Here is a 14,930-nt window from a genome sequence, read left to right on the forward strand (position 1 = left end):
TAAATGGCCCTTGGAAGAGACGTGCAGGTCGCAGTAGCTTAACAAGACGGTTTAAATGCCCCTTGGAAGAGCGGTGGAGGTCGCAGTAGCTTAACAAGACTGTTTAAATGCCCATTGTAAGTGCGGTGGAGGTCGCAGTAGCTTAACAAGACTTTTTAAATGCCCCTTGGAAGAAACGTGCAGGTCACAGGATCTTAATAAGACGGTTTAAATGTCCCTTGGAAGAGACGTGCAGGTCGCAGTAGCTTAACAAGACGGTTTAAATGTCCCTTGGAAGAGACTTGCAGGTCGCAGTAGCTTAACAAGACGGTTTAAATGCCCCTTGGAAGAGCGATGGAGGTCGCAGTAGCTTAACAAGCCGGTTTAAATGCCCCTTCGAATAGACATGCAGGTCACAGTAGCTTAACAAGACGGTTTAAATGTCCCTTGGAAGAGATGTGCAGGTCGCAGTAGCTTAACAAGATGGTTTAAATGCCCCTTGGAAGAGACATGCAGGTCGCAGTAGCTTAACAAGATGGTTTAAATGCCCCTTGGAAGAGACGTGCAGGTCGCAGTAGCTTAGCAAGACAGTTTAAATGCCCCTTGGAAGAGACGTGCAGGTCGCAGTAGCTTAACAAGACGTTTCAAATGCCCCATTGAAGAGACGTGCAGGTCGCAGTAGCTTAACAAGACGGTTTAAATGCCCCTTGGAAGAGCGGTGGAGGTCGAAGAAGCTTAACAAGGCAGTTTAAATGCCCCTTGGAAGAGACGTGCAGGTCACAGGATCTTAATAAGACGGTTTAAATGTCCCTTGGAAGAGACGTGCCGGTCGCAATAGCTTAACAAGACGGTTTAAATGCCCCTTGGAAGAGCGGTGGAGGTCGCAGTAGCTTACCAAGATGGTTTAAATGGCCCGTGGAAGAGACGTGCCGGTCGCAATAGCTTAACAAGACGGTTTAAATGCCCCTTGGAAGAGCGGTGGAGGTCGCAGTAGCTTAACAAGACGGTTTAAATGACCCTTGGAATAGACATGCAGGTCACAGTAGCTTAACAAGACGGTTTAAATGCCCCTTGGAAGAGACGTGCAGGTCGCAGTAGATTAATAAGATGGTTTAAATGCCCCTTGGAAGAGACATGCAGGTCGCAGTAGCTTAACAAGACGGTTTAAATGCCCCTTGGAAGAGACGTGCAGGTCGCAGTAGCTTAACAAGATGGTTTAAATGCCCCTTGGAAGAGACATGCAGGTCGCAGTAGCTTAACAAGATGGTTTAAATGCCCCTTGGAAGAGACGTGCAGGTCGCAGTAGCTTAGCAAGACAGTTTAAATGCCCCTTGGAAGAGACGTGCAGGTGGCAGTAGTTTAACAAGATGGTTCAAATGCCCCATTGAAGAGACGTGCAGGTCGCAGTAGCTTAACAAGACGGTTTAAATGCCCCTTGGAAGAGCGGTGGAGATCGCAGAAGCTTAACAAGGCAGTTTAAATGTCCCTTGGAAGAGACGTGCAGGTCACAGGATCTTAATAAGATGGTTTAAATGTCCCTTGGAAGAGACGTGCAGGTCGCAGTAGCTTAAAAAAATGGTTTAAATGGCCCTTGGAAGAGACGTGCAGGTCGCAGTAGCTTAATAAGATGGTTTAAATGCCCCTTGGAAGAGACATGCAGGTCGCAGTAGCTTAACAAGACGGTTTAAATGCCCCTTGGAAGAGCGGTGGAGGTCGCAGTAGCTTAACAAGACGGTTTAAATGCCCCTTCGAATAGACATGCAGGTCACAGTTTCTTAACAAGACTGTTTAAATGCCCCTTGGAAAAGATGTGTAGGTCGCAGTAGCTTAACAAGATGGTTTAAATGCCCCTTGGAAGAGACATGCAGGTCGCAGTAGCTTAACAAGATGGTTTAAATGCCCCTTCGAAGAGCGTTGGCGGTCGCATTAGCTTAACAAGACGTTTTAAATGCCCATTGAAAGAGACGTGCAGGTCGCAATAGCTTAATAAGACGGTTTAAATGCCCCTTGGAAGATACATGCAGGTCGCAGTAGCTTAACAAGACAGTTTAAATGCCCCTTGTAAGGGACGTGCAGGTCGCAGTAGCTTAAAAAGACGATTTAAATGCCCTTTGGAAGAGACATGCAGGTCGCAGCAGCTTAACAAGACTGTTTAAATGCCCCTTGGAAGAGACCTGCAGGTCGCAGTAGCTTAACAAGACGGTTTAAATGCCCCATTGAAGAAACGTGCAGGTCGCAGTAGCTTAACAATACGGTTTAAATGCCCCTTGGAAAAGTGGTGGAGGTTATAGTAGCTTAACAAGACGGTTTACATGCCCCTTGGAAGAGACGTGCAAGTCGCAGTAGCTTAACAAGACGATTTAAATGCCCCTTGGAAGAGACGTGAAGGTTGCAGTAGCTTAATAAGACGGTTTAAATGCCCCTTGGAAGAGATGTGCAGGTTGCAGTAGCTTAACAAGATGGTTTAATTGCCCCTTGGAAGAGCGGTGGAGGTCGCAGAAGCTTAAAAAGACAGTTTAAATGCCCCTTGGAAGAGACGTGCAGGTAACAGGAGCTTAATAAGACGGTTTTAATGTCCCTTGGAAGAGACGTGCAGGTCGCAGTAGCTTACCAAGACGATTTAAATGCCCTTTGGAAGAGACATGCAGGTGGCAGTAGCTTAACAAGACGGTTTAAATGCCCCTTGGAGGAGCGGTGTAGGTCGCAGTAGCTTAACAAGACAGTTTAAATGCCCTTTGGAAGAGACATGCAGGTCGCAGCAGCTTAACAAGACTGTTTAAATGCCGCTTGGAAGAGACGTGCAGGTCGCAGTAGCTTACCAAGACGGTTTAAATGCCCCTTGGTAGAGACATGCAGGTCGCAGTATCTTAACAAGAAGGTTCACTTGCCCCATTGAAGAGACGTGCAGGTCGCAGTAGCTTAACAAGACGGTTTAATTGCCCCTTGGAAAAGTGGTGGAGGTTACAGTAGCTTAGCAAGATGGTTTAAATGCCCTTTGGAAGAGACGTGCAAGTCGCAGTAGCTTAACAAGATTATTTAAATGCCCCCTGGAAGAGACTTGCAGGTCGCAGTAGCTTAACAAGAAGGTTTAAATACCCCTTGGAAGAGACGTGCAGGTCGCAGTAGCTTAACAAGACAGTTTAAATATCCCTTGGAAGAGCGTTGGAGATCGCAGAAGCTTAACAAGACAGTTTAAATGCCCCTTGGAAGAGACATGCAGGTCACAGGATCTTAATAAGACGGTTTAAATGTCCCTTGGAAGAGACGTGCAGGTCGCAGTAGCTTAAAAAGATGGTTTAAATGGCCCTTGGAAGAGACGTGCAGGTCGCAGTAGCTTAACAAGACAGTTTAAATGCCCCTTGGAAGAGACGTGCAGGTCGCAGTAGCTTAACAAGATGGTTTAAATGCCCCTTGGAAGAGACATGCAGGTCGCAGTAGCTTAACAAGACGGTTTAAATGCCCATTGGAAGAGACCTGCAGGTCGCAGTAGCTTAAAAAGACGGTTTAAATGACCTTTGGAAGAGACGTGCAGGTCGCAGTAGCTTAAAAAGACGGTTTAAATGCCCCTTGGAAGAGCGGTGGAGGTCGCAGTAGCTTAACAAGACTGTTTAAATGCCCATTGTAAGTGCGGTGGAGGTCGCAGTAGCTTAACAAGACGGTTTAAATGCCCCATTGAAGAGACGTGCAGGTCGCAGTACCTTAACAATACGGTTTAAATGCCCCTTGGAAAAGTGGTGGAGGTTACAGTAGCTTAACAAGACGGTTTACATGCCCCTTGGAAGAGACGTGCAAGTCGCAGTAGTTTAACAAGACGATTTAAATGCCCCTTGGAAGAGACGTGCAGGTTGCAGTAGCTTAACAAGACGGTTTAAATGCCCCTTGGAAGAGATGTGCAGGTCGCAGTAGCTTAACAAGACGGTTTAAATGCCCCTTGGAAGAGACGTGCAGGTCGCAGAAGCTTAACAAGACAGTTTAAATGCCCCTTGGAAGAGACGTGCAGGTAACAGGAGCTTAATAAGACGGTTTTAATGTCATAGTTACATAGTTACATAGTTTATAAGGCCGAAAAAAGACAAGCGTCCATCCAGTTCAGACTATTTCTTGTGCACTGCAGCTATTCCGCAGCGTTGATCCAGGGGAAGGCAACAAAAAACCATGAGGTATAGGCCAATTTACATCACTGAGGAAAAATTCACTTCCCGACACCAATCTGGCAGTAAGATTAAATCCCTGGATTAATTAACTAAGCATAAGATGTAATTTTATTGTTCTCAAGAAAGACGTCCAGGCCTCTCTTGAACTCTTTAAGTGAGTTGGACATCACCACTTCCTCTCCCAGAGAGTTCCAGAGTCTCACGGCTCTGACCGTAAAGAATCCCCTTCTCTGCTGGTGCAGGAACCTCCTTTCCTCCAGACGCATAGTGTGCCCCCTCGTCTTTGTCACCATGCTTGGTATAAACAGGTCATGGGAGAGATCTCTGTACTGCCCCCTGATGTATTTATACATGTTTATGAGGTCTCCCCTAAGCCTTCTCTTTTCCAATGTAAATAGGCCTAATTTTGACAACCTCTCTGGGTATTCTAGTCCCTCCATTCCCTTTATTACCTTAGTCGCCCTCCTTTGTACCCTCTCTAGCTCCAATATGTCTTTCCTGAGCACCGGAGCCCAGAACTGTGCACAATATTCTAAGTGCGGCCTTACCAGCGCTTTATACAGAGGAAGAACAATGTTCTCATCATATGCCCCTATTCCTCTTCTGATGCATGCCATGACTCTATTTGCCTTCGCAGCTGCTGCCTGACACTGGGCACTCCAATTTAATTTGCTGTTAACCAAGACGCCCAGGTCCTTCTCCATGTCAGATTTCCCCAACGGTTTCCCATTTAATATGTATGGGTGACTGCTGTTTTTCTTTCCCATGTGCATGACCTTACATTTATCGGCATTGAACCCCATTTGCCATTTTTTGGCCCAACTCCCCAATTTATCTAAATTCACCTGTAGCTGTGCCCTGTCCTCATCTGTATTAACTACTTTACAAAGTTTAGTATCATCTGCAAATATTGCTATTTTACTATGCAACCCTTCCACTAGATCATTAATAAATATATTAAATAATATAGGGCCCAAGACAGACCCTTGAGGCACCCCGCTAGTAACCCTGACACACCCTGAGCTTACTCCATTGATAACCACCCTCTGCTTTCTATCACTCAGCCAGCTATTTACCCACTTGCACACATTATCCCCCAGACCAAGCATTCTCATTTTATATACCAACCTTTTGTGTGGCACGGTATCAAACGCTTTGGAGAAGTCAAGGTATAAAACATCCACTGACTCTCCACGGTCCAGCTGTGAGCTCACCTCCTCGTAGAAGGCGATCAGGTTTGTTTGGCAGGAGCGATCCCTCATGAATCCATGTTGATATGGAATTAGACAGTTATTATCATTAAGATATTCTACAATAGCATCTCTAAGAAATCCTTCAAACAATTTACCCACAACAGACGTTAAGCTGACTGGTCTATAGTTCCCAGGGTCACTTCCCTAGGAAGAGAAGTGCAGGTCGCAGTAGCTTAACAAGACGGTTTAAATGCCCATTGTAAGAGACCTGCAGGTCGCAGTAGCTTAACAAGACGGTTTAAATGCCCCTTGGAAGAGACGTGCAGGTCGCAGTAGCTTAAAAAGACGGTTTAAATGCCCCTTGGAAGAGCGGTGGAGGTCGCAGTAGCTTAACAAGACTGTTTAAATGCCCATTGTAAGTGCGGTGGAGGTCGCAGTAGCTTAACAAGACGGTTTAAATGCCCCTTGGAAGAAACGTGCAGGTCACAGGATCTTAATAAGACAGTTTAAATGTCCCTTGGAAGAGACGTGCAGGTCGCAGTAGCTTAAAAAGATGGTTTAAATGGCCCTTGGAAGAGACGTGCAGATCGCAGTAGCTTAACAAGACGGTTTAAATGCCCCTTGGAAGAAACGTGCAGGTCACAGGATCTTAATAAGACAGTTTAAATGTCCCTTGGAAGAGACGTGCAGGTCGCAGTAGCTTACCAAGACAGTTTAAATGGCCCTTGGAAGAGACGTGCAGGTCGCAGTAGCTTAACAAGACGGTTTAAATGCCCCTTGGAAGAGCGGTGGAGGTCGCAGTAGCTTAACAAGACTGTTTAAATGCCCATTGTAAGTGCGGTGGAGGTCGCAGTAGCTTAACAAGACTTTTTAAATGCCCCTTGGAAGAAACGTGCAGGTCACAGGATCTTAATAAGACGGTTTAAATGTCCCTTGGAAGAGACGTGCAGGTCGCAGTAGCTTAACAAGACGGTTTAAATGTCCCTTGGAAGAGACTTGCAGATCGCAGTAGCTTAACAAGACGGTTTAAATGCCCCTTGGAAGAGCGATGGAGGTCGCAGTAGCTTAACAAGCCGGTTTAAATGCCCCTTCGAATAGACATGCAGGTCACAGTAGCTTAACAAGACGGTTTAAATGTCCCTTGGAAGAGATGTGCAGGTCGCAGTAGCTTAACAAGATGGTTTAAATGCCCCTTGGAAGAGACATGCAGGTCGCAGTAGCTTAACAAGATGGTTTAAATGCCCCTTGGAAGAGACGTGCAGGTCGCAGTAGCTTAGCAAGACAGTTTAAATGCCCCTTGGAAGAGACGTGCAGGTCGCAGTAGCTTAACAAGACGTTTCAAATGCCCCATTGAAGAGACGTGCAGGTCGCAGTAGCTTAACAAGACGGTTTAAATGCCCCTTGGAAGAGCGGTGGAGGTCGAAGAAGCTTAACAAGGCAGTTTAAATGCCCCTTGGAAGAGACGTGCAGGTCACAGGATCTTAATAAGACGGTTTAAATGTCCCTTGGAAGAGACGTGCCGGTCGCAATAGCTTAACAAGACGGTTTAAATGCCCCTTGGAAGAGCGGTGGAGGTCGCAGTAGCTTACCAAGATGGTTTAAATGGCCCGTGTAAGAGACGTGCCGGTCGCAATAGCTTAACAAGACGGTTTAAATGCCCCTTGGAAGAGCGGTGGAGGTCGCAGTAGCTTAACAAGACTGTTTAAATGACCCTTGGAATAGACATGCAGGTCACAGTAGCTTAACAAGACGGTTTAAATGCCCCTTGGAAGAGACGTGCAGGTCGCAGTAGATTAATAAGATGGTTTAAATGCCCCTTGGAAGAGACATGCAGGTCGCAGTAGCTTAACAAGACGGTTTAAATGCCCCTTGGAAGAGACGTGCAGGTCGCAGTAGCTTAACAAGACGGTTTAAGTGCCCCTTGGAAATGTGGTGGAGGTTACAGTAGCTTTACAAGACGGTTTAAATGCCCCTTGGAAGAGACGTGCAGGTCGCAGTAGCTTAACAAGACAGTTTAAATGCCCCTTGGAAGAGACGTGCAGGTCGCAGTAGCTTAATAAGACGGTTTAAATGCCCCTTGCAAGAGACGTGCAGGTCGCAGTAGCTTAAAAAGACGGTTTAAATGCCCTTTGGAAGAGACATGCAGGTCGCAGCAGCTTAACAAGACTGTTTAAATGCCCCTTGGAAGAGACGTGCAGGTCGCAGTAGCTTAACAAGACGGTTTAAATGCACCTTCGTAGAGACATGTAGGTCGCAGTAGTTTAGCAAGATGGTTTAAATGCCCCATTGAAGAGACGTGCAGGTCGCAGTAGCTTAACAATACGGTTTAAATGCCCCTTGGAAAAGTGGTGGAGGTTACAGTAGCTTAACAAGACGGTTTAAATGCCCCTTTTAAGAGACGTGCAAGTCGCAGTAGCTTAACAAGACAATTTAAATGCCCTTTGCAAGAGACGTGCAGGTCGCAGTAGCTTAACAAGATGGTTTAAATGCCCCTTGGAAGAGACATGCAGGTCGCAGTAGCTTAACAAGATGGTTTAAATGCCCCTTGGAAGAGACGTGCAGGTCGCAGTAGCTTAGCAAGACAGTTTAAATGCCCCTTGGAAGAGACGTGCAGGTCGCAGTAGCTTAACAAGACGTTTCAAATGCCCCATTGAAGAGACGTGCAGGTCGCAGTAGATTAACAAGACGGTTTAAATGCCCCTTGGAAGAGCGGTGGAGGTCGCAGAAGCTTAACAAGGCAGTTTAAATGCCCCTTGGAAGAGACGTGCAGGTCACAGGATCTTAATAAGACGGTTTAAATGTCCCTTGGAAGAGACGTGCCGGTCGCAATAGCTTAACAAGACGGTTTAAATGCCCCTTGGAAGAGCGGTGGAGGTCGCAGTAGCTTACCAAGACGGTTTAAATGGCCCGTGGAAGAGACATGCCGGTCGCAATAGCTTAACAAGACGGTTTAAATGCCCCTTGGAAGAGCGGTGGAGGTCGCAGTAGCTTAACAAGACGGTTTAAATGACCCTTGGAATAGACATGCAGGTCACAGTAGCTTAACAAAACGGTTTAAATGCCCCTTGGAAGAGACGTGCAGGTCACAGTAGCTTAATAAGATGGTTTAAATGCCCCTTGGAAGAGACATGCAGGTCGCAGTAGCTTAACAAGACGGTTTAAATGCCCCTTGGAAGAGACGTGCAGGTCGCAGTAGCTTAACAAGACGGTGTAAGTGCCCCTTGGAAATGTGGTGGAGGTTACAGTAGCTTTACAAGACGGTTTAAATGCCCCTTGAAAGAGACGTGCAGGTCGCAGTAGCTTAACAAGACAGTTTAAATGCCCCTTGGAAGAGACGTGCAGGTCGCAGTAGCTTAATAAGACGGTTTAAATGCCCCTTGCAAGAGACGTGCAGGTCGCAGAAGCTTAAAAAGACGGTTTAAATGCCCTTTGGAAGAGACATGCAGGTCGCAGCAGCTTAACAAGACTGTTTAAATGCCCCTTGGAAGAGACGTGCAGGTCGCAGTAGCTTAACAAGACGGTTTAAATGCACCTTGGTAGAGACATGTAGGTCGCAGTAGTTTAACAAGATGGTTTAAATGCCCCATTGAAGACACGTGCAGGACGCAGTAGCTTAACAATATGGTTTAAATGCCCCCTGGAAAAGTGGTGGAGGTTACAGTAGCTTAACAAGACGGTTTAAATGCCCCTTGGAAGAGACGTGCAAGTCGCAGTAGCTTAACAAGACAATTTAAATGCCCCTTGCAAGAGACGTGCAGGTCGCAGTAGCTTAACAAGACGGTTTAAATGCCCCTTGGAAGAGACGTTCAGGTCGCAGTAGCTTAACAAGATGGTTTAAATGCCCCTTGGAAGAGCGGTGGAGGTCGCAGAAGCTTAACAAGACAGTTTAAATGCCCCTTGGAAGAGACGTGCAGGTCACAGGAGCTTAATAAGACGGTTTAAATGTCCCTTGGAAGAGACGTGCAGGTCGCAGTAGCTTAACAAGACGGTTTAAATGCCCCTTGGAAGAGACGTGCAGGTCGCAGTAGCTTAACAAGACAGTTTAAATGCCACTTGGAAGAGCGGTGTAGGACACAGTAGCTTAACAAGACAGTTTAAATGCCCCTTGGAAGAGACGTGCAGGTCCCAGTAGCTTAACAAGACAGATTAAATGCCCCTTGGAAGAGACGTGCAGGTCGCAGTAGCTTAATAAGATGGTGTAAATGCCCCTTGGAAGAGACTTGCAGGTCACAGTAGCTTAACAAGACGGTTTAAATGCCCCTTGGAAGAGACGTGCAGGTCGCAGTAGCTTAACAAGACGGTTTAAATGCCCCTCAGAAGAGGCTTGCAGGTCGCTGTAGCTTACCAAGATGGTTTAAATGCCCCTTGGAAAAGACGTGCAGGTCGCAGTAGCTTAACAAGATGGTTTAAATGCCCCTTGGAAGAGCGGTGTAGTTCGCAGTAGCTTAAAAAGATTGTTTAAATGCCCCTTGAAAGAGACGTGCAGGTCGCAGTAGCTTAACAAGACAGTTTAAATGCCCCTTGGAAGAGGCTTGCAGGTCGCAGTAGCTTACCAAGACTGTTTAAATGGCCCTTGGAAGAGACGTGCAGGTCGCAGTAGATTAACAAGACGGTTTAAATGCCCTTTTGAAGAGACGTGCAGGTCGCAGTAGCTTAAAAAGACGATTTAAATGCCCATAGTAAGTGCGGTGGAGGTCGCAGTTGCTTAACAAGACTGTTTAAATGCCCCTTGGAAGAAACGTGCAGGTCACAGGATCTTAATAAGACGGTTTAAATGTCCCTTGGAAGAGACGTGCAGGTCGCAGTAGCTTACCAAGACAGTTTAAATGGCCCTTGGAAGAATCGTGCAGGTCGCAGTAGCTTAACAAGACGGTTTAAATGCCCCTTGGAAGAGCGGTGGAGGTCGCAGTAGCTTAACAAGACGGTTTAAATGCCCCTTGGAAGAGATGTGTAGGTCGCAGTAGCTTAACAAGATGGTTTAAATGCCCCTTGGAAGAGACATGCAGGTCGCAGTAGCTTAACAAGATGGTTTAAAGGCCCCTTGGAAGAGTGTTGGAGGTCGCATTAGCTTAACAAGACGTTTTAAATGCCCATTGAAAGAGACATGCAGGTCGCAGTAGCTTAATAAGACGGTTTAAATGCCCCTTGAAAGAGACATGCAGGTCGCAGTAGCTTAACAAGACAGTTTAAATGCCCCTTGGAAGGGACATGCAGGTCGCAGTAGCTTAAAAAGACGGTTTAAATGCCCTTTGGAAGAGACATGCAGGTCGCAGCAGCTTAACAAGACTGTTTAAATGCCCCTTGGAAGAGACGTGCAGGTCGCAGTAGCTTAACAAGACGGTTTAAAGGCACCTTGGTAGAGACATGCAGGTCGCAGTAGCTTAACAATACGGTTTAAATGCCCCATTGAAGAGACATGCAGGTCGCAGTAGCTTAACAATACGGTTTAAATGCCCCTTGGAAAAGATGTGGAGGTTACAGTAGCTTAACAAGACGGTTTACATGCCCCTTGAAAGAGACGTGCAAGTCGCAGTAGCTTAACAAGACGATTTAAATGCCCCTTGGAAGAGACACGCAGGTTGCAGTAGCTTAACAAGACGGTTTAAATGCCACTTGGAAGAGATGTGCAGGTCGCAGTAGCTTAACAAGATGGTTTAAATACCCCTTGGAAGAGCGGTGGAGGTCGCAGAAGCTTAACAAGACAGTTTAAATGCCCCTTGGAAGAGACATGCAGGTCACAGGATCTTAATAAGACGGTTTAAATGTCCCTTGGAAGAGAAGTGCAGGTCGCAGTAGCTTAAAAAGATGGTTTAAATGGCCCTTGGAAGAGACGTGCAGGTCGCAGTAGCTTAACAAGACGGTTTAAATGCCCCTTGGAAGAGACGTGCAGGTCGCAGTAGCTTAACAAGATGGTTTAAATGCCCCTTGGAAGAGACATGCAGGTCGCAGTAGCTTAACAAGACGGTTTAAATGCCCATTGGAAGAGACCTGCAGGTCGCAGTAGCTTAACAAGACGGTTTAAATGACCCTTGGAAGAGACGTGCAGGTCGCAGTAGCTTAAAAAGGCGGTTTAAATGCCCCTTGGAAGAGCGGTGGAGGTCGCAGTAGCTTAACAAGACTGTTTAAATGCCCATTGTAAGTGCGGTGGAGGTCGCAGTAGCTTAACAAGACAGTTTAAATGCCCCTTGGAAGAGACATGCAGGTCACAGGATCTTAATAAGACGGTTTAAATGTCCCTTGAAAGAGACGTGCAGGTCGCAGTAGCTTAAAAAGGTGGTTTAAATGGCCCTTGGAAGAGACGTGCAGGTCGCAGTAGCTTAAAAAGACGATTTAAATGCCCCTTGGAAGAGACGTGCAGGTTGCAGTAGCTTAACAAGACGATTTAAATGCCCCTTGGAAGAGACGTGCAGGTTGCAGTAGCTTAACAAGACGATTTAAATGCCCCTTGGAAGAGACGTGCAGGTTGCAGTAGCTTAACAAGATGGTTTAAATCCCCCTTGGAAGAGACGTGCAGGTCGCAGTAGCTTAACAAGATGGTTTAAATGCCCCTTGGAAGAGCGGTGGAGGACGCAGAAGCTTAACAAGACAGTTTAAATGCCCCTTGGAAGAGACGTGCAGGTAACAGGAGCTGAATAAGACGGTTTTAATGTCCCTTGGAAGAGACGTGCAGGTCGCAGTAGCTTACCAAGACGATTTAAATGCCCTTTGGAAGAGACATGCAGGTCGCAGTAGCTTAACAAGACGGTTTAAATGCCCCTTGGACGAGCGGTGTTGGTCGCAGTAGCTTAACAAGACAGTTTAAATGCCCTTTGGAAGAGAATGCAGGTCGCAGCAGCTTAACAAGACTGTTTAAATGCCGCTTGGAAGAGACGTGCAGGTCGCAGTAGCTTACCAAGACGGTTTAAATGCCCCATGGTAGAGACATGCAGGTCGCAGTATCTTAACAAGAAGGTTCAAATGCCCCATTGAAGATACGTGCAGGTCGCAGTAGCTTAACAAGACTGTTTAATTGCCCCTTGGAAAAGTGGTGGAGGTTACAGTAGCTTAGCAAGATGGTTTAAATGCCCTTTGGAAGAGACGTGCAAGTCGCAGTAGCTTAACAAGACGATTTAAATGCCCCCTGCAAGAGACTTGCAGGTCGCAGTAGCTTAACAAGACGGTTTAAATGCCCATTGGAAGAGACATGCAGGTCACAGGATCTTAATAAGACAGTTTAAATGTCCCTTGGAAGAGACGTCCAGGTCGCAGTAGCTTAAAAAGACGGTTTAAATGGCCCTTGGAAGAGACGTGCAGGTCGCAGTAGCTTAACAACACGGTTTAAATGCACCTTCGAATAGACATGCAGGTCACAGTAGCTTAACAAGACAGTTTAAATGCCCCTTGGAAGAGACGTGCAGTTTGCAGTAGCATAATAAGATGGTTTAAATGCCACTTGCAAGAGACGTGCAGGTCGCAGTAGCTTAACAAGACGGTTTAAATGCCCCTCAGAAGAGGCTTGCAGGTCGCAGTAGCTTACCAAGATGGTTTAAATGCCCCTTGGAAAAGACGTGCAGGTCGCAGTAGCTTAACAAGATGGTTTAAATGCCCCTTGGAAGAGCGGTTCCGGTCGCAGTAGCTTAACAAGGCGGTTTAAATGCCCATTGGAAAAGACGTGAAGGTCGCAGTAGCTTAACAAGATTGTTTAAATGCCACTTGGAAGAGACGTGCAGGTTGCAGTAGCTTAACAAGACAGTTTAAATGCCCTTTGGAAGAGGCTTGCAGGTCGCAGTAGCTTACCAAGATGGTTTAAATGGCCCTTGGAAGAGACGAGCAGGTCGCAGTAGCTTAACAAGACGGTTTAAATGCCCCTTGGAAGAGCGGTGCAGGTCGCAGTAGCTTAACAAGACGGTTTAAATGCCCCTTCGAATAGACCTGCAGGTCACAGTAGCTTAACAAGACGGTTTAAATGCCCCTTGGAAGACATGTGCAGGTCGCAGTAGCTTAACAAGATGGTTTAAATGCCCCTTGGAAGTGCGGTGGAGGTCGCAGTAGCTTAACAAGACGGTTTAAATGACCCTTGGAATAGACATGCAGGTCACAGTAGCTTAAAAAGACGGTTTAAATGCCCCTTGGAAGAGCGGTGGAGGTCGCAGTAGCTTAACAAGACGATTTAAATGCCCCTTGGAAGAGACGTGCAGGTTGCAGTAGCTTAACAAGACGATTTAAATGCCCCTTGGAAGAGACGTGCAGGTCGCAGTAGCTTAAAAAGACGGTTTAAATGCCCCTTGGAAGAGCGGTGGAGGTCGCAGTAGCTTAACAAGACGATTTAAATGCCCCTTGGAAGAGACGTGCAGGTTGCAGTAGCTTAACAAGACGATTTAAATGCCCCTTGGAAGAGACGTGCAGGTTGCAGTAGCTTAACAAGACGATTTAAATGCCCCTTGGAAGAGACGTGCAGGTTGCAGTAGCTTAACAAGACGGTTTAAATCCCCCTTGGAAGAGACGTGCAGGTCGCAGTAGCTTAACAAGATGGTTTAAATGCCCCTTGGAAGAGCGGTGGAGGTCGCAGAAGCTTAACAAGACAGTTTAAATGCCCCTTGGAAGAGACGTGCAGGTAACAGGAGCTTAATAAGACGGTTTTAATGTCCCTTGGAAGAGACGTGCAGGTCGCAGTAGCTTGCCAAGACGATTTAAATGCCCTTTGGAAGAGACATGCAGGTCGCAGTAGCTTAACAAGATGCTTTAAATGCCCCTTGGAAGAGCGGTGTTGGTCGCAGTAGCTTAACAAGACAGTTTAAATGCCCTTTGGAAGAGAATGCAGGTCGCAGCAGCTTAACAAGACTGTTTAAATGCCCCTTGGAAGAGACGTGCAGGTCGCAGTAGCTTAGCAAGACGGTTTAAATGCCCCTTGGAAGAGACGTGCAGGTCGCAGTAGCTTAACAAGATGGTTTAAATGCCCCTTGGAAGAGACATGCAGGTCGCAGTAGCTTAACAAGATGGTTTAAATGCCCCTTGGAAGAGACCTGCAGGTTGCAGTAGCTTAACAAGACGGTTTAAATGCCCCTTGGAAGAGACGTGCAGGTCGCAGCAGCTTAAAAAGACGGTTTAAATGCCCCTTGGAAGAGCGGTGGAGGTCGCAGTAGCTTAACAAGACTGTTCAAATGCCCATTGTAAGTGCGGTGGAGGTCGCAGTAGCTTAACAAGACAGTTTAAATGCCCCTTGGAAGAAACGTGCAGGTCACAGGATCTTAATAAGACGGTTTAAATGTCCCTTGGAAGAGACGTGCAGGTCGCAGTAGCTTACCAAGACGGTTTAAATGCCCCTTGGAAGAGCGGTGGAGGTCGCAGTAGCTTAACAAGACAGTTTAAATGCCCCTTGCAAGAGACGTGCAGGTCGCAGTAGCTTAATAAGATGGTTTAAATGCCCCTTGGAAGAGACTTGCAGGTCACAGTAGCTTAACAAGACGGTTTAAATGCCCCTTGGAAGAGACGTGCAGGTCGCAGTAGCTTAACAAGACGGTTTAAATGCCCCTCAGAAGAGGCTTGCAGGTCGCAGTAGCTTACCAAGATGGTTTAAATGCCCCTTGGAAAAGACGTGCAGGTCGCAGTAGCTTAACAAGATGGT

This window comes from Phyllobates terribilis, unplaced genomic scaffold (assembly GCF_046119375.1).
Source record: "Phyllobates terribilis strain yellow unplaced genomic scaffold, ASM4611937v1 Scaffold_39__1_contigs__length_11870865, whole genome shotgun sequence".
Lineage (NCBI taxonomy): Eukaryota > Metazoa > Chordata > Amphibia > Anura > Dendrobatidae > Phyllobates > Phyllobates terribilis.